This window comes from Manis pentadactyla, chromosome 14 (genome assembly GCF_030020395.1).
Source record: "Manis pentadactyla isolate mManPen7 chromosome 14, mManPen7.hap1, whole genome shotgun sequence".
Taxonomy (NCBI): Eukaryota; Metazoa; Chordata; class Mammalia; order Pholidota; family Manidae; genus Manis; species Manis pentadactyla.
In genome coordinates, this window is record NC_080032.1 from 56,400,997 (window position 1) to 56,422,380 (window position 21,384).

The 21,384-nt window shown below is 43.6% G+C and overlaps 1 protein-coding gene across 27 annotated transcripts in view; it reads left to right on the top strand.

Annotated features, from left to right (window-relative positions):
- The first annotated feature begins 19,931 nt into the window (after positions 1–19,931).
- The window catches only part of MICAL3 (microtubule associated monooxygenase, calponin and LIM domain containing 3), a 210,285-nt gene continuing 208,832 nt past the window's right edge, over positions 19,932–21,384 (top strand). For 16 of the 27 annotated variants that reach the window (XR_008993621.1, XR_005034010.2, XR_005034012.2 and 13 more), the window contains exon 1: positions 19,942–20,247. The gene's annotated coding sequence lies outside the window, so the exon portion shown is untranslated. Of the gene's footprint in view, positions 20,248–21,384 lie in introns of all 27 variants that reach the window. The other 11 variants (XM_036932454.2, XM_036932465.2, XM_036932463.2 and 8 more) reach the window with 6 other exon arrangements.

Below are 21,384 nucleotides of genomic sequence, written 5' to 3' on the forward strand. Positions count from 1 at the left end.
AATTCTTGGTTGAGTTCCAACAGTGTAGATCCAGTCAAATTTGTTGTTTTACTGTATGCACAGGCCAGCTTAGATATCTCCTTCTTCATTCCAATGGCAAGTCCAGGAACCGGTGGGATGAATGCAGCTACAACTGCAGCATTGGCTGGATTTTTGTTGAGGTTTTTTGATGATCATCTTCTGGTATGACTCTTCCAGAGAGTGCTGATGTTGGAAGTCCTTCTTCATATCGTATCTTAGTTCATTTTCTGGGTAGGCAAATTAGGCTTTGATCCTCTGTATAAACACAAACAGACCCTTTGCCCACACTTTGATATGCCCTTTATACCAATGTGTAGAACTCATTGGAGGTCACCACACAGGAACTGCTTTTTTTTTTTAAGAGAAAGGAATATTATCAGAAAAGCATACCTCCATAGCCATTCATGACACCCTTTAAGTGATCAAAATTAAGGATATTTAAAGCATGCATTAATCGTTGATTTACAGTTAGTTTTATCCTATAATGGAGTAGTCCCCCTTTTCTTTCTTTCTTTCTTTTTTCTTTATCTTTAATCTACACTTACATGAAGAATATTATGTTTACTAGACTCTCCCCTATACCAGGTCCCCGCTATAAACCCCTTTACAGTCACTGTCCATCAGCATAGCTAAATGTTGTAGAATCACTACTTGTCTTCTCTTTGTTGTACAGCCCTCTCCTTTCTCCCACCCCCCATGTATGTATGCTGATCTTAATACCCCCCTTCTTCCTCTCCCCCCCTTATCCCTCCCTACCCACCCATTCTCCCCAGTCCCTTTCCCTTTGGTACCTGTTAGTCCATTCTTGGGTTCTGTGATTCCACTGCTGTTTTGTTCCTTCAGTTTTTCCTTTGTTCTTATACTCCACAGATGAGTGAAATCATTTGGTATTTCTCTTTCTCCACTTGGCTTATTTCACTGAGCATAATACCCTCCAGCTCCATCCATGTTGCTGCAAATGGTAGGATTTGCCCTCTTCTTATGGCTGAGTAGTATTCCATTGTGTATATGTAACACATCTTCTTTATCCATTCAACTACCGATGGACATTTAGGTTGTTTCCAATTCTTGGCTATTGTAAATAGTGCTGCGATAAACATAGGTGTGCATCTGTCTTTCTCAAACTTGATTGCTGCATTCTTAGGGTAAATTCCTAGGAGTGGAATTCCTGGGTCAAATGGTAAGTCTGTTTTGAGCATTTTGATGAACCTCCATACTGCTTTCCACAATCGTTGAACAAATTTACATTCCCACCAGCAGTGTAGGAGGGTACCCCTTTCTCCACAGCCTCGCCAACATTTGTTATTTGTCTTTTGGATGGCAGCCATCCTTACTGGTGTGAGGTGATACCTCATTGTAGATTTAATTTGCATTTCTCTGATAATTAGTGATGTGGAGCATCTTTTCATGTGTCTGTTGGCCATCTGTATTTCTTTTTTGGAGAACTGTCTGTTCAGTTCCTCTGCCCATTTTTTAATTGGATTATTTGATTTTTGTTTGTTGAGGCGTGTGAGCTCTTTATATATTTTGGATGTCAAGCCTTTATCGGGTCTGTCATTTACAAATATATTCTCCCATACTGTAGGGTTCCTTTTTGTTCTATTGATGATGTCTTTTGCCGTACAGAAGCTTTTCAGCTTAACATAGTCCCACTTGTTCATTTTTGCTGTTGTTTTCCTTGCCCGGGGAGATATGTTCAAGAAGAGGTCACTCATGTTTATGTCTAAGAGGTTTTTGCCTATGTTTTTTTCCACGAGTTTAATGGTTTCATGGCTTATATTCAGGTCTTTGATCCATTTTGAATTTACTTTTGTATATGGGGTTAGACAGTGGTCCAGTTTCATTCTCCTACATGTAGCTGTCCAGTTTTGCCAGCACCATCTGTTGAAGAGACTGTCATTTCCCCATTGTATGTCCATGGCTCCTTTATCAAATATTAATTGACCATATATGTTTGGGTTAATGTCTGGAGTCTCTTGTCTGTTCCACTGGTCTGTGGCTGTGTTCTTGTGCCAGTACCAAATTGTCTTGATTACTATGGCTTTATAGTAGAGCTTGAAATTGGGGAGTGAGATCCCCCTACTTTATTCTTCTTTCTCAGGATTGCTTTGGCTATTTGGGGTCTTTGGTGTTTGCTCCCAGGTGATTTTAATGAACTAAGTTTGCAATCCACAGTTCTAATCAATCAGGATGCCATTTTTCCAGTTGATCCAACTTCTCAAACAGGCTACTGCTGGAGGGCAGAGGGTACAACTGTCATGGATGCCTAGAAGCTGCAAGCTTTGAGAGCTGGCAGGGGATCTGATGCTCAAGGAGGCTGTCTTGCCAAAGGGTTTCAGCCCCAGGCAAGTTCACTATGAATTCAACGTGACCAAAGAAATTGACAGCAAAACGTTCTTGGGGTGAAAGGGTTATACCCAACTTTATTTCCAGGTGGCAGGTCAGTCACTAAAATCCCATTCTCTCTGAATGAGTCTGTATGCAGCAAGCTGGTCTCTGCCTCTTGGCCCCTCTGCCTGCACAGCCATCCCACATAGCCGTTGTGTTGCCAATGGGTTGAGCCCTGGGCAAGTTCGCTATGGATTCAATGTGACCAAAGAAAATTGACAGCAGAATGCTCTTTGGGGTGAAAGGGTTACACCCAACTTTATTTCTGAGTGACAGGTCAGTCACTAGAATCCCATTCGCTCAGAGCAAGTCTATATGCAGCAAGCCAGTGTCTGCCTCTGGGCCCCTCTGTACGCACAGCTGTCCTCTGGGCTTCTCTGCACAGCCATCCTACACAGCCATCCTCTGGGCCTCTCTGCCTTCACAGCTGTCCCACACAGCCATCCTCTGGGCCTCTGTCCTTGGCACTGCCACCACTCCAGCCTCTGCTCTGCTCTCCTACAGCCTTGCAGCCCTGCCACTGTGTTGTGCCCAGAGCACTGGGCAGAGCTCTTATATATAGAGTCAACAGCCATGTATTGCCCACAGGTGTGCAGTGAGCTAGTCAACCAGGGCCAGGTGAGAATCCTGGCCACAAGAACTCTCATTTTATCCACATCTACCAACCTGGAGCCAGAAATTCACTGGCCATGACTTCCTAATGCTCTTGCTTTGATTTTGGTTACATAGAAAAACAGTTAGTCTCTTTGGGAGATAGGATAAAAGTAGTCTATCTTCTGAAATCCTTGGCAAGCCTCGGTCATCCAGCTCATAAACAGGCAAGAGAATTAAGATGCTGTTTAAAGATTACACAAGCCAACTGTGGGGAAGTTGGGGCTCCTATGGCCAAGATCCTCACTGAACTTAAACCACCTGATAATATAACTGGCTTGTTGCTAGGCTACCGCTTCCACACCCATAGGCAATAAGCTATAATTGCGCTGTATGGAGAGCTGGGCCCAGTGCTCTGGGCTGAGGCAGAGATGCTAGTGCTCGACCTACCGCTGGGGGAACAAGCTGGGTAATAAACCCTTTCACCCCAAAGAAACGTTCTACTGTCGTTTCTTTGGTCACATTGAATCCATAGTGAACTTGCCCAGGGCTGAAACCATTGGCAAGACACCAACACATGCGGATTGCAGAGCTTCATGTGCCAGGGCCACTGGGAACGGCTGGGTGGCGTCTCCTCACTGCAGTGTGGCCACAGCTATCATGCACTGCTGCCCAGGCTCACTTGTCCCACATTCCTGGGAACCGACCTACACAATCGCTTTCCTCCTGCACGCTTACTCTCTCCAAGCAATCTGAGACCACATCCCCCACCCCTCCCTTCAGCCATTGTTCTTCTAGTCTGTGCACAGCAGCACACACAACACTCCTGGGGTCGCCAAACCTCCTGAGATTTGCCTTCACTTACCCAGCCTGGACTCCACCTGGCAAAGCCCGGCCCCAGGCATGCTTCACCTTGCCAGCTGAGCTGGAGCTGCTTTTCACTAGCTCCACATGTAGGATGGCTCAGAGTGGCTCTGGCTGCCTCAAACTCTAAGGCCCTCTCCCCACCTCAAAGGCAGGCCAGGCCCTCCTTGTGAAGTCCTCTAAATGGCTAAGCTGGGGACAGCAAAACTAACCTCATTTCTCCGTCCTCCTTCCTGCTGTGACCTCCGAAAACTCATCTCTGAAAAAGGGCAATTTGCTTCACAGGACCCTGGGGGAGAAGGTCCAGCCCATCTGGCTTACCCCACAGAGGCCACCTGAGCTCAGGGCAGGAACTGTGATGCGCTAATAAAACCCTATTTTAATGCTTTTTCAAACTGTGGATTGTGACTCATCAGTGGGTCATGACTAGCATTGTAAAAAGAAAAAGTAATGGAGCACAGTAGGAAATCCTGGAATAGAGTGCATCCCCTGGAGCAAGGGGAAGCTTTGCCTCCGAAGACTTAAGTTTCAGTGGTATTTGTATATGTGTTTGTGTGCACTGGTGTGTCATGATGTGAAACATACTTCTTACTGTGGGCCCTAGTTGAGACAGTTTTAACATCTTTGCCTTACAGCAAACACTGACAAAAGTAATGTTGAATCAAAATGAAATATTAAAAATCAAATTCTGGAAAAGCTAGCAAAAAAATAGAATTCAGTGTATTTTATATCTATAGATCATTCTGAAGCAATAGAAGAATCCATGGGGGCAAATGCTGTTAATTCAAATTCAAATGTAAAATTTCTGTCCAATGAAAAATGAATAGAGTAGGGGAAATATTTGCATTACATAGTACAGATTACAGTTAAAAGTTAATATCTGTTAAACAAAGAATCCATGTCAGGAGAGGAGAAGGGCGGGTGTTGAAGCAGGGGAAGCCTAGAGAGTCAGCCTGGGCCTTTGGAAGGCTCGCTCCTGCAAGGCTCTTCTCCTGGGCGTGGTGAGGCAAGAAAATGAGTGAGTGAGAGTTACAACCTCTGTTCCACTGTACTTGAGATTGGATCAAACCTTCAATAAAGTATTTTAAATACTACAAAAAGTATTTTGAAAAAATTAAAAAAATACATTAGGATTCCATGCATAGCTACATACTATGATTCCATTTACATGACATTCTGGAAAAGACTACAGGGAAGGAAACCAGACAAGTGAGGACCAGGAGCTAGAGGAGTGGGAGAGGAGCCCACAGAGGGCCCGAGGAAGCCCAGGGGTGATAGACGGCTCTGTAGCTGCAGGCACCTGTTAAAAGTCAGAACTGTACTCTTTTTTTTTTTTTTGAGAGGGCATCTCTCATATTTATTGATCAAATGGTTGTTAACAACAATAAAATTCTGTACAGGGGACTACTGAGTCATTAATCATTAATCAATCCCAAGCCTAACTCTCATCAGTCTCCAATCTTCTGAAGCATAACGAACAAGTTCTTACATGGTGAATAAGTTCTTACATGGTGAACAGTGCAAGGGCAGTCATATCACAGAAACTTTTGGTTTTGATCACACATCATGAACTACCAACAATCAAGTCAGATATGATTATTCATTTGATTTTTACACTTGATTTATATGTGAATTCCACATTTCTCCCTTATTTTTTTTGAAATAAAATGCTCAAGTAGGTAGATGCAAGATAAAGATAGAAAGCTTAATTTAGTGCTGTAAGGGGGCAAGTGTAGATGATCAGGTCTGTGCCTGACTGTACTCTTTTTAGAATGAATTTTATGATATGTAAATTATACCTCAATAAACTCGTCTGGGAGAAACTCCATGCATAAGTTCGCAGCCTGTAAGAAGAAATTCATCCACATGAAGAAATGAATGAGCAAATATGTAGATGAGTGTTCATCACTGACAGCAAAGTGCAGATTGTAACAACACAGCAGTGCTGTTTTACTTCTAGCTAATGACTAATACTTTTTAAAAACAATATGTGATGCTATTGAAGTACACTAAAATTGCATTGCTTTTTGTGAGTTGCACTGTAGACTGGCGAAATTGGGGGGATACAACATAATACATAGGAAAAGCCACAAAAGTACCAATCCACAAGTATTTTCCAATAAAGTTATTTAATAAAGACTTTAAAAGTTCCAATTGCATGGAAGATATCCTCTCTTGTGTTAGTTATTAAAAAAACAGTTGAAATTAGAGGAACAATTTAAATTGTGGTACTTCAGTACAATGGAATATTTTGCATTTATAGAAAAAACTTAAGTCCAAAGACATGTTCAAAAGAACATGGAAAAGATTTATGATCAAATGAAGAATAGAATACATAGTAGCAAGACACCGTGTTCATAAATAATAAATAATATGTGTGCATATGAAAGAAAAAATGTGCGTCTTTGAGTTGCTGGGCTAAAGTGATGATTTTCAAATTTTAAAAATTCATTTGCTGTTGTAAATTGCCTTTTCAATAACAAAGAACCCTCAAATAAAACCTTCCAGATTGAAGGAATGAATGTGGAAAAGAAAAGAAATCCTAGAAATTATCACATTACAAGACACGCATCAGCTCTGTTGTTTTTTGGCCCTAGAAACCAGAAAGGTCATAAGAGTTACAATTATGTTGAATAAGTTCAAATCATATGGATCTGCTTTCATTCTGGTTGCAAGCTAAGAGCTTTGGTATATTCCTTGCTTATGGCAGATAATTTTTGAATATCTGTTGGTCTTACTGACTAGATATCTGGGTCTTCTTGATCCTAGGAAAATCTGAATTTTTCTCTGAAGAAGCATCAGAAATCTTAGTACAAATAACACTTTCTCTCTTTTTTTTTTTTTTTTTTTTTTTTAGATAATTATTTTTTATTGAAGGGTAGTTGACACACAGTATTACATTACATTAGTTTCAGGTGTACAACACAGTGATTCAACATTTATATACATGGTAATTCTAGGTACCAGCTATCACCATACCAAGTTGTTACAATATTTTGACTATATTCCTTATGCTATACATTACATCCCGGTTACTTATTTATTTTACAATTGGAAGTGTGTACTTTTTTTTTGGTTGTTGTTGTTAGGGCATCTCTCATATTTATTGATCAAATGGTTGTTAACAACAATAAAATTCTGTATAGGGGAGTCAATGCTCAATGCACAATCATTAATCCACCCCAAGCCTAATTTTCGTCAGTCTCCAATCTTCTGAAGCATAACGAACAAGTTCTTACATGGAGAACAAATTCTTACATAGTGAATAAGTTACATGGTGAACAGTACAAGGGCAGTCATCACAGAAACTTTTGGTTTTGCTCATGCATTATGAACTATAAACAGTCAGTTCAAATATGAATACACATTTGATTTTTATACTTGATTTATATGTGGATACCACATTTCTCTCTTTATTATTTTTAATAAAATGCTGAAGTGGTAGGTAGATACAACATAAAGGTAGAAAACATAGTTTAGTGTTGTAAGAGAGCAAATGTAGATGATCAGGTGTGTGCCTGTAGACTATGTGTTAATCCAAGCTAGACAAGGGCAATAAAACATCCACATATGCAGAAGATTTCTCTCAGAACAGGGAGGGTGAGGTTCTAAGCCTCACCTCTGTTGATCCCCAATTTCTCACCTGATGACCCCCCTGCGACTGTGCCTGTCTTAGGTTGTTCCTCCCTTGAGGAATCTTACCCGTCTCTGGCTAACCAGTCATCTTCCGGGGCCATACAGGGAAATGTTAAGTTGGTAAGTGAGAGAGAAGCCTTATTGTTTGAAATGGTTAGCTTTTTATTTCTTTGCATATTTATGCCCTGTGGCTTCTATGCCCAGCATTTGTCTTGAGGTATCTTTACCACTTGGAGGAGTTATGATACTCGGTAAATTTGATATGAGGCACGAATTCTATTTAAGAATTCGTTGTAATTAGGAAGGAAGAAGAAAAGCTATAGAAGTAGCAGGCGGAAGAAAACATGGGAAGATTGATTATTTCTTTGACATATCTTCTTGTAGAGTAACTTCAGCATGTATAGATTTTAAGCTACTACTTAAATTGCGCACACACATTAACATAATAGGAGTATAGTTACATAACCCAAGCATACCTGTAATTACCAGCCATCTCCAGTGAAACCAAGAAAACCAGTTAGGCACCCTAGGCATTTGTGAAAACTTATCAATGATATGATGGTTATTATCTAACTGAATTTGAATAGTTTGAGAAAAATCAGACAAATTAAAACAACCCATTCCTGGGCACTGTTCACATCCCATATGTTCTTTTAACAGTAAATAGTCTGTAGTTGTAAGATTTTGGAGCGCTACAATTTGCACTTCTCCTAATTCTTGGTTGAGTTCCAACAGTATAGATCCAGTCAAATTTGTTGTTTTACTGTATGCACAGGCCAGCTTAGATATCTCCTTCATTCCCATGGCAAGTCCAGGAACTGGTGGGATGAGTGCATCTACAGCTGTAGCAGTGCGTGGATCTTTGTTGGGGTTTTTTGATGATCATCTTCTGGCATGAGTCTTCCCGAGAGTGCTGATGTTGGAAGTTCTCTTTCATATCGTATCTTAGTTCATTTTCAGGGTAGCCAAATTAGGCTTTGATCCTCTGTATAAACACAAACAGACCCTTTGCCTACACTTTTATATGTCCTTTATATCATTGTGTAGAACTCATTAGAGGTCACCACATAGGAACTGCATTTTTTTTTTTAATCATTAATCTACACTTACATGACGAATACTTTGTTTACTAGGCTCTCCCCTATACCAGGTCCCCCCTATATACTCCTTTACAGTCACTGTCCATCAGCGTAGCAACCTGTTGTAGAATCACTACTTGTCTTCTCTGAATAACACTTTCTCTTTAACTGCATATTGTAAGGGGCTTTAATTTTTCTATCATATGGCACACATCTTTGCAGGCTTTCCTCCCCAGCATTGAAAGATTTGTAAGAATCTTAAGTGGGTCACAGCTCTGAAGGGGAAGACAAGGTGTGTAATAGAGCTCTGGGGAAACTTTCTTAGAAGTTTGCCTAATGTGGATGTTTAAATGATAGGGCTATTTTATTGGAAGTGGGAGAGAGGGGTGGGAGAGAGGGGAAGCAGCAGGATAGGAACAAAACCAACGATGGGGAAAACCTGTTCTTTCTTTTAGACTCTGGTGCTTCAGAGCAGATGTCCTGGTATAGCACCCAGCGTTCTCCTGAACCTTCGGTTTGCTATTCAACCTCGAGGTAGAGGTTGAGTGTCTCTGTGCCTTGTTTGCACCATCCTTAAGAGGGATGATAATTTTTGCTCTCCTCCTTCTCCAAAGGCATGCTGGGAGGAAGATTTCGATTGTATGCATGTCGTGTACCCCTGTGTTCTTCTTCCAGAGGGTGTCTGCATTTTCTGATAGGCCTCCCACAGAGGGGACACCAGGACACAGGTGGGGTGTAGAGATATGAGAGAAACCCCATGAACTGTGTGTGCGTGTGTGTGTGTGTGAGAGAGAGACAGACAGACAGACAGACAGACTGTCCTTGGGTCAACTCAGAAGCACTGATCTTTGGACTAAACAAAGAGTCAATTTGTTGAATTCACTATGCAGAGATAGTAAGTTTTATTTTGTAAGTTAATATATAGTAAGTTAATGTATGTAAAGCACATACTCCAGACCAGGTGCTTTCATATGTATCATTTCCATCGACCTTCAACAGCTCTGTGAAATGAGCATTATTTTTCCCATTTCTCTACTTTAGAAGGAATTATTGTAATTCAGAGATATTAATTCAGGGTTTTTACACAGAAAGCAGGAAAGTGAGGATTTGAGCACATTTTACTCCCATGACAAAACCTGTTCTTGTCATGCCTCCAAGTCAGACAGACTTTGGTTGAAATTCTTACTGTGGCACTCATTAGTATGTGACCTTGGGCAGGTCTTTAACTTCTCTAATTTAATGTAATTACCTTACATTAAAGTAGGGACAATAATGATAAAAAAGGGAGTTTTTAAGAGGGTCAGTTTATACCTTTGGGGTTTTTTGATGCAAACAACAGAAATAGGCTCTAGGGCTAACTTTAGGCATGGATGGAACAAATTTTTTTTGTTGTTATCATTAATCTACATTTACATGAGGAACATTATGTTTACTAGACACCCCCCTTCACCAAGTCCCCCCCACAAACCCCATTAGAGTCACTGTCCATCAGCATAGTAAGATGCTGTAGAATCACTACTTGTCTTCTCTGTGTTGCACAGCCCTGGAAAAGACTACAGGGAAGGAAACCAGACAAGTGAGGACCAGGAGCCAGAGGAGTGGGAGAGGTGCCTCCCCACTCTATACATGCTAATCATAAGGCCCCCTTTCTTCCACCCACCCCCCTTATCCCTTCCTTCCCACCCATCCTCCCCAGTGCCTTTCCCTTTGGTAACTGTTAGTTCCTTCTTGGGTACTGTGATTCTGCTGCTGTTTTGCTCCTTTAGTTTTTTCTTTGTTCTTATGCTCCACAGATGAGTGAAATCATTTGGTACTTGTCTTTCTCCGCTTGGCTTATTTCACTGAGCATAATACCCTCTAGCTCCATCCATGTTGTTGCAAATGATAGGATTTGTTTTCTTCTTATGGCTGAAAGTATTCCATTGTGTATATGTACCAAATCTTCTTTATCCATTCATCTACTGATGGACACTTAGGTTGCTTCCATTTCTTGGCTATTGTAAATAGTGCTGTGATAAACATAGGGGTGCATCTGTCTTTTTCAAACTGGGCTGCTGTATTCTTAGGGTAAATTCCTAGAAGTGGAATTCCTGGGCCAAATGGTATTTCTATTTTGAGCTTTTTGAGGAACCTCCATACTGCTTTCCACAATGGCCGAACCAATTTACATTCCCACCAGCAGTGTAGGAGGGTTGGATGGAACAAATTTATTGAAAGAGTATGGACTAGCTAATATAATAAATGAAAAGAATGTCGCCAGTCTAGGAAGGATGAGAGCCAGGGTAGCTAAAGGGATCTTAGAGCAGAGATGCAGCTAGCTCCCTTCAGGATGTCCATAACTGCATGAATCAGCTCTGGTTGTTCTCAGTTCTTAAGTGTCTCTGCTAAACACTAAAATTCCAGGAAGAGAAGTTGGCAAGGCTGGGTCACATGTATCCTACCTCACATATGGAGAGCAGGGTGCTTTGGCTGACATACCTTCAGGCCTGCACGCAGTGCAGGAAAGATAGTTCCCACAGAGAAGAGGTGCTGTCGCTCAGCAGGAAGGCCTGGATGCTGCTGGATGAAAGCACCAGTGTCCCCTGCCGAACCGATGGGCTGATTATCCCAGCCCGGCCCCGGCCCAAAGGAGCAGCACCGCAAACGCTTGCTGGTGTTGGTGTTTTCGCATCACCTCCTGCAGTTCAGACCAGTAAATTACGTGTAGCAGCGTATTTTACAGTCCTGGCTCAGGCTCTCTGTATGTGTGTCATGTCATGATACAAGTAGAGGGTGATATTTGAATAGCACCCTGGGTGCCCCTGTAGGAGGAGGCTAGTTGGGAGGCTCTGGCCACACATGATCCTCTCCAGCAGCCCTGAATGCTGAGGGCACAAATATATGGTACCCATGAGTGACACACTAGTAAGGAAGCTCTAGCTTATGTGATAGAACTTCAGACTGCCTCCCTTTGCCTAGTCTCAGCTCAGCCTGCACCCCTTCCCTCCTCCCAAGTTTTTAAGGAGGCTTCCCAGCAGGCAGGAAAGGGGGTGGGGTCAATAGTGGTGACTGCCAGCTGTTTTCTGTCCCCTCTCCTTTCTTAGGGCTTTCATTGTCAGGATTTTCAGAAATTGAAAATAACTTCTCTTCTCAGTAAGGTTAGGGACATTGGCCCAAGGGGCCTTAGGTTAGCTTAGAGATTTTGTCTCTGCTTCCATGTTGTTAAAGGAAACAATTTTGCTGTGAGACACACCCTGAGGGGCAGCTGTGAGGCACAGTGTGGTTCCTATTGGTGCACAGAGGCTGGACTTCAAGCAGGGCCAAACTGGCAATACTATAGACCTGTGATCATGGTGTGGCCAGATGACCCAAAGACCATTAAACCAAGCTCTTCTCATTCCCTGCCTCTGTATCAGCATCTCTTATTACAGAATAAGGTTCATTGGTCCATTTTTCCCAAAATGAAAAAGCACAAGTATGCAAAAGAAGGTAACAGTAAACCCACCCGAGCCTCTCCTCACCTGGATGTTAACATGCTAATAGTCACAGTCCACCTCCCTGGGCAGTGAGGTGCTTCTGAAAAGCCCTGGTGGGGTGGGGGAGGAGCTCTGCTGTTTGGCCTGGGAACTGGGACCAGGGAAAAAAGGCTCACATCATGGAATACATTTTTCTTTCTTTCTCATAACCCCTTCTCCATACAACTTTCCCTGATTTCTTAGATGGAAGCCACCCTGCCTCACAGACACTCTTCCTGCCTGGCAGAGACTCTTTCTGTCCCCGTCGTACCTTTTCTCCTCCGCCGCGAGCCCCCTGAGGTCACTCGTCTAACCGATTCTGGTATGCTCTCAGCCCCCAGACCCATGCCTTGGTGGACACAGACATCCATGATGAATGAATGGAAATGAGTCAGAGGCTTCAGTCTAACAAATTCAATGATCTCAGATGGGAGCAAAGAGGATTTGGGATCCTGTGCATGCCATTCCTAGGCACCAGACAGAGGAAGACTTGACATCTTTTCCTGCCCTAGGACACAGACATCCATGATGAATGAATGGAAATGAGTCAGAGGCTTCAGTCTAACAAATTCAATGATCTCAGATGGGAGCAAAGAGGATTTGGGATCCTGTGCATGCCATTCCTAGGCACCAGACAAAGGAAGACTTGACATCTTTTCCTGCCCTAGGAAAGGTCGATCCACTTGGATGTGCTCTCTTAAATTGAAAGATTCCAGTTTGTGTGTTGGCAGTTTTAAGTCTGCCCATTCCATTCTGAGGCTTTATCAGGGCCTCGTCTGTTGTCATTCTGCTTACACATGTGCAGTGCCACAAGCTCTCTGCCTCTCCTCCCTTCCCTCAATTCCTTTCTATTGTTTTTTCTTACACAACTGAAAACAGAACCATGTAAAATAAGTCATAATCAAATAGAACCCAGTTGGCTGCACTTGACATTTGCCTCATGCAGCATTGAAGCAGATGTTCTTATTTTTAAGAGCAATGAGTCTGAGCAGCAGAGCCAGGTGGGGCTGGAAAGCAGGGGGCTTCTTTCCTTCCTTGCTGCCAAAGGAGCCCCTCCTGGGGTTGAGTTCCATTGTTTTAGTTCTGCTAATATGTAGCATTGAGTTCTGTTTGATAACAGCACAGAGACTGTGTTCAGACTCTAAGTCCTGCAGGACAGAGAAATACATATACTGCACCCATATATGTATATATTCAGAAGTTATTTTTTGGCACATTTTTTGTAGGTGGGGCTGCATATGAAGATGTTAGTCCAGAGAAGTCCTGTTGGCAAAATCTGCTGTGTTTCCTGGAGATTTGGAAGAACTTAGTCTGAGTTGGATCAGGGAAGAGTTTTCTTGCAAGTGACATTAGAATTCTAGGAAACACTATTCTGACAGTTATTACAGTGTGATTCTAGGTTTCATTTTGCACTGACTTTGGTGAGGAGGGATTTCTTCCATAGACTCCCATTTTAGTTTTTGCTTGTGTATACTTAGAATTTCTAACTACTACAGATGTACATGCCAGTGAGTTAGGGGGAACACCTCCCAATTTCTTGCCATTGTATTATGAAAAATTGATGCAGAAGTGGATTTGCAATTTTGTCAACTTGCATTTAAATTTCCTTTTTCCTGGCAGGGTGCAACTTGCAAAAAGGGAGTTAGAAAGATTTAATTAGTTAAAGTTAAAAGGTCTTCCTTCCTTCCTTCCTCCCTCCCTTTTCTTGTCTTTCTTTTTAAAGCCTCACTATGAAATGTTTAGCCTAGCGATAGAGCCCAAGATGTCTTCCAGCTTTGGGACATCCCAAACCATGACCTTAGCTTTTCTCCAGAGAACTGAGTGGGTTTCAAACCAGTCTTCAGTGTAAAAGAGGAGCAAGGATATCAAAACTTTTCATACCCTTGTGTCTTCAGTTGATCCATATGAAAATGGATGTAGCTCAGGAGCCATCCTGCTCCTGCCTCTTGCCTCTCTGGTCCTGCAGATAGTTGGGATGGGTTCTGAGCCTGTCCAAGGCATCCTGGGAGCCTTCAGGCTACACATAACTTGGGACTTCCCTGGAGGTAGCATAGAGCTGCACACCCCTGAGGGTCCTGCTGAACTGAACTAGTGGCCGTAATGGGTGCGACAGAATGTTTGGAAGGAGTGTGCTGAGTTCCTACTGGACCACAGAAACCATCCAGAACCAGTGTTTTGGTTGGCATTCTTGTTTTGCTAGTGACAGAAAGCTGACCAAATCTGGTTGAAGTTATAAAAAAACAACAAAAGAGGGAATTTATCGTTTCACATAACTGGCTTCCTGTGAGGCTTGACTTGGGGCTCACAGGTGTGACCTGGCTTGCCCCCTCGCTGTTCCTGGACTCCCCCCATTCAGGGTGGCCTCTTCTCTCAGGCTGACTCTCCCTCATGGCCCAAGAGGGCTGCCAGCAGCTCCCAGAGCTACCTACATCCCACCTCAAGTCCAGAGAGGGGTTTGTGATCAGTCCCAGCCAAAGGACACAGAAATGGGGAGGAGTAAATTCTCAATGGGATACCAAGCTATTGATGGCTGGAGAGGAGGAGATCCTGTGCAGGAAACCACAAAACAAAGATAAAGCCAAGGGACAAGCAAGCTAGGGAGGAGATGAGAGTACTATTAAGTGGATAAGCCACTCGGTGTGGAGGATGGTCTGTCCGCTTGGCCCAACCTGGAGTTGTCCCCATCACAGAATTGGGTATTGTTGAAGAAATGCAAACTGATCTTAATACCAGCCAGTACTAAATATAACTAAGAAGATTAATAACCTTGTACAGCTAATAAAGTTTCTGTGTATGGATTTGTTACCCATTTCAAAGTTACAGTGTATAGATTAGGAGTTGTTCTGAGCCAACTGAACTACCTTTTTTTTTTTATGATGTATTATTGATATACACTCTTATGAAGGTTTCACATGAAAAAACAATGTGGTTACTACATTTACCCATATTATCAAGTCCCCCCCATACCCCAATGCAGTCACTGGCCATCAGTGGAGTAAGATGCCACAGATTCACTGTTTGCCTTCTCTGAGCTACACTGTTCTCCCTGTGATCCCTCCACACCATGTGCACCAATCATGATACCCCACAGTCCCTTCTCCCTCCCTCCCCACCCATCCTCCCCTATTCCTCCCTTTGGTAACTGCTAGTCCCTTCTTGGAGTCTGAGTCTGCTGCTATTTTGTTCCTTCAGTTTTGCTTCATTATTATACTCCACAAATGAGGGAAATCATTTGGCACTTGTCTTTCTCCATCTGGCTTATTTCACTGGGCATAATATCCTCCAGCTCCATCCATGTTGTTGCAAATGGTAGGATTTGTTTGTTTCTTATGGCTGAATAGTATTCCATTGTGTATATGTACCACCTCTTCTTTATCCATCCATCTACTGATGGACACTTAGGTTGCTTCCATATCTTGGCTATTGTAAATAGTGCTGCAATAAACATATGGGTGCATATGTCTTTTTGAGTCTGAGAACTTGTATTCTTTGGGTAAATTCCAAGGAGTGGGATTCCTGGGTCAAATAGTATTTCTATTTTTACTTTTTTGAGGAATCTCTCTATTTCTTTCCACAATGGCTAAACTAGCTTACATTCCCACCAGCAGTGTAGAAGGGTTCCCCTTTCTCTGCATCCTTGCCAGCATTTGTTGTTCTTAGTCTTTTCTATGCTGGCCATTCTTAATGGTGTGAGGTGATATCTCATTGTGGTTTTAATTTGCATTTCCCTGATGATTAGTGATGTGGAGCATCTTTTCATGTGCCTGTTGGCCATCTGAACTTCTTTGGAGAATTGTCTGTTAATATCCACTGCCCATTTTTTAATCGGGTTATTTGCTTTTTGGGTGTTGAGGCATGTAAGTTCTTTATATATTTTGGATGTTAAGCCCTTGCCAGATATGTCATTTACAAATATATTCTCCCATACTGTAGGATGCCTTTTTGTTCTGTTGATGGTGTCCTTTGCTGTACAGAAGCTTTTTAGTTTGATGTAGTCCCATTTGCTCATTTTTGCTTTTGTTTTCCCTTGCTCGAGGAGATGCGTTCAGGAAGAAGTTGCTCATATTTATATTCAGGAGATTTTTGCCTGTGTTTGTCTTCTAAGAGTTTTATGGTTTCGTGACTTACATTCAGGTCTTTGATCCATTGAACTACCTTTTTTACTGGTTCAGGTGAGATGACACTGAACTTGTCTGGTCATTGATCATTTGAGCAGATTCTACTCAGTTATTTGTGTCATTTTTCAGGGATTTGGCAGAAGAGTGGTTGACTGGAAGAAAAGGGAAACATTCATCTTTGCCATTTAATTCCAAGGCATTTGGAAGGAAAGATATGTATTTATCACCTTGATAGGTAAAAATACACTGTAGTAATTAAAGCAATGAAATGTTTTTCATCTATCAAATTGGCAAGGATTACAAAAGACAGGAAATGCCTGGGGTTGGTGAGGGTTCAGAGAAATAGCCTCATCATACATTGCTCATGGGAATGTAACGGGTGTAAATGTTCTGAAAGATAATTTGGCAATACATATATCAGACATTTAAAATGTGGAAGTCTTTTGATCAAGCAATTGTATTTCTAGAAATATTAGACTATGATCATAAACACATATAAACATTACATATATATAGATAGATAGATAATTCCTGAAATTTCCTCTAATAATGAAAAACTGGAAATAATGAACAAAAATAAAATCTTGGTTAAATGATTTAAGGTATAGCCATATGATACAGCCATTTAAAATCAGGCTTTAGAATAATGGCATGGAAAACTTCCTAGTCTATTGCCTGGGAGAAAGTAAATTGCAAAGTATTTGATCAAAATTTGTTTAAAAGATACATACAAAAAAGAAGATACATATACATGTAAACAAAAAAAATGCAGGAAAAAATACATTAAGATAGTTACAGTGATGTGCTAGTAAGGGTAATAGATAATTTTTATTTTTACTTTTTTGTTCTTTTCTCTATTAAAATATTTTCAACAAAGAACATGTATTACTTATGAAATCAGAAAATTTTTTTCTTAAAAATAAGAAACACAACAGCTCTTCAAATGGCCAAATTATGGATTGACATTTTTCTCCCCACTGTTTGGTACATGTCCAGTTATTTCTGGTACCTCCATCTCTCCACTTTCCTCTCCAGTACACATGCTCCTGTGCGCCACCCCTGCCCTCCCCCAGAAACCAGCCCAATATGTCTTCCCGTGCTCTAGAGGATGCGGCATACTTACAGGATCGTGTTTGTTAACTAGGGATAGAACTCTGCCACACACCTGAGTTTAGCCTGCCCTGTTCCTCATGCACTCAGTGTGTACAGGCTTCCTATGTGATCCATCAGGATAACCCCACACAGTCTGACAGTTCTTTGCTCATAATAGGTGCCCAATAAATGTTTGAGTGCATAAATAAAGCACTCAGATAAGCAGAGACATTTAGAGTTCTCTGGGGATAAGAAAAGATGGGAAAGCTGTGGGAGTGAAAATTAACTGGATCCACTCGGTCTGGGCCAAAGAACCAACTCAGAAGTACTGGCCTCAGAATTACTGTACTCAGGCTATTTAATCAATATTAAAGTTTACTGGCTCCCACATAATTTTCCTAGAGTGTTCACCCTGTGAGGATTTCAGCAGTTTAAAAAGAAGAAATCATTAGTCCACCTTATATTTTCAGGGCTATGTTATAACCGTCAATGGAGCAGAACATTTTACTAACCAGCAAATTGGAAACTTGTCTGTGTTGATGGGCAGCAGCCACGCTAGTAGAAGCCCTGCCCTCCTGGGCATAGTGCAGGCCCTATCTCCAGGTCTAGGCAATGGGGGCAGTTCTTGCTGTCCTCTATTGAACTTGCCAGATGTGTCAAAGACATAATCTCACTGACAGAATATAAACAACAAACCAAAAAAAGATAAAGTGCTTCTCATGCCTTTTAGAAGTCTTCCTTGACTTGTTTTCTGCCTAACTTGGAAAACCAGACACCCCAGCTGTACTACCAAAGCTGAACTGGTCTTCCTTTCCGAGCTGTAGTTTTCTTCCTTGCCTGTAAAGACACTGCTCCTAGCCTCCCTCACACAATTGTTTTGAGGCTGAAATGATATTATAGGTATAGAAACAAATGTAAAACATGACATAACTGTATGACATTATCTTTTGTATGGAATGCAGTAGGTTCTTAAGAGATGAGAGATGGTTTTACGTTGTGGAGTTATGAAGGTAGGCACCAGAGTTAGACCTCCACTGAGTGCACCCAGGCAAATCAGATTCTCTAAGCTTCGTTTTCTCTCCATAGGTCAGGAATAATAATGGCACTTCATAGAGCTGATCTGAGGGTAAAGTGCAAAACACTTCCAGACAGTACCTAGCACATAATGCGCATTTAATATGAATGACCAGAAGCTGCTGCTATTGTAAATGACTGAGAGAGGTAAATATGTCCATAAAAATAGCATATTGGGGCAGAAAATCATGATTATGGGCGGCCTAGGGTAGCAATGGGATCTCTATAAGCTAGAAGCTTCTGTTAATCAATCTGGCAAGCCTTCATGGAAGAACTGAACTTCTCAGAATTCTTTGAATAATAGTTGAAAGATGAGTTGTCTGGCTGGGGAGCAGAGCTATTAGAAAGGGTATCCCAGACAACTTGGAGGAAGGTTCAGTGGGTGTAGAGTGACCAGATGATGGGAGGTAGAAAAGTTCTGAAAGAAGAGGGTGGAGTTGTTCTGAATCTTGGTAGCCCAAATGTGGGCCTGGCCGGCTATATAAAGCTGTAAAGTAGAGCAGACCAAAGGACGTTTTCAAAGTCTTGAGTTTAACATGTGGTGTGACTGAAAGCATAATTGGCTGTGCACAGTTGAATGGCCAGCTGCAGACTTCAGTAGAGACACTGTACTTCAGCCGCTCGAATGAGGACTGACCGACAAGAATTGTTCCAGGAGGCAGGAATTCCGGACAGTTCAATAGGTGAATGAATTATTTATTTTTATTTATTTATTTTATTTTGGTATCATTAATCCACAATTACAGAAAGAACATTATGTTTACTAGGTGAATGAATTATTAATGGAAGGTTTGTCTGATAACGTGGAGGAAGAGAGGAGGAGGAGGGAAAGGTGACTCTTAGAAGAGTAGAAATTACAAGATATTGGGTGGGGAGTGCTCTCCACACATAAGAATGCCCTGCTTTAAGAGGAGGTACCCAGAAAGAATACTGAATTTATCTTAACAGAAGGTAGAGTTTATTATAGTCTGAGTGTAAAGTATTTGGTGTCAGAAGCCTACTACTTCCAACCAAAGTTCTTCAAGATGGTGCAGCTTGTGCAAAATTGAATATACGTGAATATTGCTAATTTGTCCAAAGGATCGTAGGATCACAAAATATGAGAAGGCCCACGGAGATAAACTGTAGTCCAATATCCTCACTAGATTACATAAGGAAACCGAGGCTGAGAGAGGGAATAATGTACCCAAAGGCATACATTTGTGTCTGGTTCAATTCTCTCCATATTTTCTTTTAGCTCTCTAATCCAAAAATTTGAGGATCACCTAATCTCTTTGTTTCCCGTCTGGATAGAGTCAACAAGAAAATCCCAATTTTGTTGTGAGGCGTCCTCCAAGAGCAAGAAGTCAGTCGCCTTTAAGAGCAACCTCTTGTCGCCCCTTCTGGCAGGCTTTGATATGCCCACCGTGTTTTTCCATTGGCCATTTCGTGTGGGTCCTCGCCCCCTTACATGATCCGTAGCCAATCAACTTCTCGCTCTCCTCGCGGGTCGGGCTCGGCGGAGAGGAATGTACCATAAGGACGGCGCAGGGGGAGGGCCGGGAGGAGGAAGGGAGGGGCGGCAGCGCAGTGCTTTACCTTTTGCAAATAACCATGAGTTGCTGGTCAAGTCCGAGCCTGTGGGTAGCACCGGCGCCCTGAGGGCGTGAGCCACGAGCGTTTCCAGGGCCGCCTCGGGGGTGTCGCCCCCGAAGCCGGGGTCCTGTGGTCGGGCTGGCGCCCGGCCCCCGCCCCGCCTGCGTCCGCGCCGCAGCTTCAGCTGCTAGCTGCTGGTGCCCGCGCCGGACGCTGCGACCGGGCCGGGTCGGGGGCCGGGGGCAGGCGGCAGGCGCGGCGGGCCGGAGCCGCCGCGGGGCGCCGCGCCGCGGCACGCACCAGCATGAGACTCAGGTGAGGATGAGCGGCCGGTCCCACACCGGCCCCAGCCGCCCCGCGGGGCTGCTTCCCACGCGCGCCCCGAGCCCGGGGTCCCGGGCCCCGGCAGGCGGCTGCGGCATAGAGGGCGCCGAGACCCGCATGGGGCTGAAGCCCCGGCCGCCTGCCCGCGCTGGCGCTTCCTTCCGGCGGCCTGCTGGCGTTCCCGCTGGGTCGGGGGCGGCCCTGTCCTTGACCTCCAGGAGCCGGGGGAGCGGGAAGGCCCGGCGGCCGCGGGCTCCGGTCGTGCGGGTGGAAGTGGGGCCAACCGACTGGGACCGCGTGTACAGCGGGCGGATACGCGCCGCCCGCTGGGGCCGCCCGAGGAGGGCTGCGGCCGGCCTCCCGCCGCCAGGTCCTGCGCGCCGCGGGGACAGCCGCGAGGAGCCGGTCCTCAAGGGAGCTGCCGCCGCGCGCGGGGCGGGCGTGGAGGGCGAACGGGCCCTCGGGGAAGCCCCCCTCCGCACGCGGAGCGCGTGGGGTGGCCGTGTGCGCCGCCCGGGTTTCGGCAGCCTTAGTTCGGGGAAGGCGTTCCTAGAACACAGTCCACATTAGTGTTCTTTTCGTGTTGGTGTTTAACGCAGACACTATGGTGTTAATGTGGAGAAACAGGTGAATCGCGAATCGGGTCTTACTTTTTTTTTAAAGGCTTGTTTTTCCTGTTTTCGTGGGGTGTGGGTGGGCAGAATGGCACTAAACGTCAGAACTCCAGTGTGCATTTGGTCTCGTCTGACAGTTCGCTGCGGAGCCAGCCATCTCCGTAGCCGACTGCGGGATGACGGCTTGCACCCCAGGGTTGAGTTCCTTGGTGAGAAAGCCATCTTACAGGAATTGCTGCCGCCAGCAGGAAGCCCCTGCCCTCTCATTAACCTGGTCCCTCAGTTGCCAGGTAGCTGTTGCAGTGGCTTTGTCCTGCGTGCCTGTCTGTAGAGGCTTGTAGGAAGAGAATCACGTACATACATTGTCAGCTGTACTGGGGTCAGAAGTTTGGTTCCAGTCATTTTAGCTTTACAGTGAGTTCCTCTTGTGCTCCAGGGTTTAAAATTTTTAAACTTTTTTGATAGTATACTGTCTGAGTTAGTTCCAGAATTATAGAATAAAGGGGATTTGGGA